The following is an 885-nucleotide window of genomic DNA, read 5'->3' on the forward strand; positions in this document are numbered from 1 at the left end:
CTGAAGTGCTTTGCTTTACACCCCCATCTTTCTTTTTTTTTCTTTTTCTTTTTTTCTTTTTTTGTCCCTCTGCTCTCGCTGCGCGGTTTTGCGGCCCAGCGACGCGCACGCCCGCACACACACACACGCGCTACGATGGAGACATGTTGTTCGAGGTCCAAACAGTTTGAGCGACGCATTGAGAACGGAACAATAAAAACCACCTTTCGGCTGAGCGCCCGCTCCCCTCCCTCCCACTTCCTGCTATTGTTGTCGTTTTTCTTTCTTGCGCAACGGCGCGCACGTAACATCCTGCCCTGTCTGGCGCCCTGCCTGTGCAAACGGTTGGTGGCGGGCCCGCCCGAAAGCGCAAGAGAGAGAAAGAGAAAGAGAGGGCCGAATTGCCCGGAGGTGGGTTGTGGTGGGCGCACGCCGCTGCTGATGGAAGCAACCAACTCTTGTGCGCGAGGGCGCGTGGCCCCGTGAACGCGCTTGCGTGATGGCCAAAAACAAACTCAACAGGTCTGACAGCCGCCCCGCCCGCCGCAACCTCGCCGGCTGGCCCCCGCGCCTCCCCTCGCATGGCCAGGAAAGGCGCGTCTTGAGACCCACCGCTCCGTGACGCTGGGCGCTTGGGTGCATCGGCGCCCCGAGAAAGAGACACGCCGGTCGTGAAGCGCAGCGACCCTTGGGCCGGTGGCGCGCTGTCGGTGCCGCGCGTGGCGCCACTGCCCGGTTGCGCGAGAGTTTGCGGTGACGGTGCGCGCGTCGAGGCTCCCTCCCCAGTTCGGGAAACGATGGGAAAAAACAAAACCAAAGAGGACGCGCACGGGTGAGAGATGCGGCTGCGACGCGTGATGAAATTCCACAGTTTCCTGTCAGTCTGACGACGAAAACGCGTGAGGA

The 885-nt window shown here is 61.2% G+C and overlaps 4 non-coding genes across 4 annotated transcripts, besides 1 other annotated feature; all 4 read left to right on the plus strand.

Moving 5' to 3' along the window:
- The first annotated feature begins 28 nt into the window (after positions 1 to 28).
- Positions 29 to 63: a microsatellite.
- A 67-nt stretch (positions 64 to 130) lies between these two features.
- Tc00.1047053439563.10 lies at positions 131 to 217 on the plus strand. The gene has a single exon (XR_008254428.1). It is a non-coding gene; the product is annotated as a C/D small nucleolar RNA (snoRNA), TB11C4C2 (small nucleolar RNA).
- Positions 218 to 418: 201 nt separating this feature from the next.
- Tc00.1047053439563.20 lies at positions 419 to 508 on the plus strand. Its single transcript, XR_008254429.1, has one exon. It is a non-coding gene; the product is annotated as a C/D small nucleolar RNA (snoRNA), TB11C4C3 (small nucleolar RNA).
- A 146-nt stretch (positions 509 to 654) lies between these two features.
- Positions 655 to 726, plus strand: Tc00.1047053439563.30. The gene has a single exon (XR_008254430.1). It is a non-coding gene; the product is annotated as an H/ACA snoRNA, TC11C4H3 (small nucleolar RNA).
- A 106-nt stretch (positions 727 to 832) lies between these two features.
- On the plus strand, positions 833 to 885 carry Tc00.1047053439563.40. The gene has a single exon (XR_008254431.1). It is a non-coding gene; the product is annotated as a C/D small nucleolar RNA (snoRNA), TB11C4C1, 3' partial (small nucleolar RNA).

This window comes from Trypanosoma cruzi (genome assembly GCF_000209065.1).
Source record: "Trypanosoma cruzi strain CL Brener chromosome Unknown tcruzi_1047053439563, whole genome shotgun sequence".
NCBI classification, from domain to species: Eukaryota; Euglenozoa; class Kinetoplastea; order Trypanosomatida; family Trypanosomatidae; genus Trypanosoma; species Trypanosoma cruzi.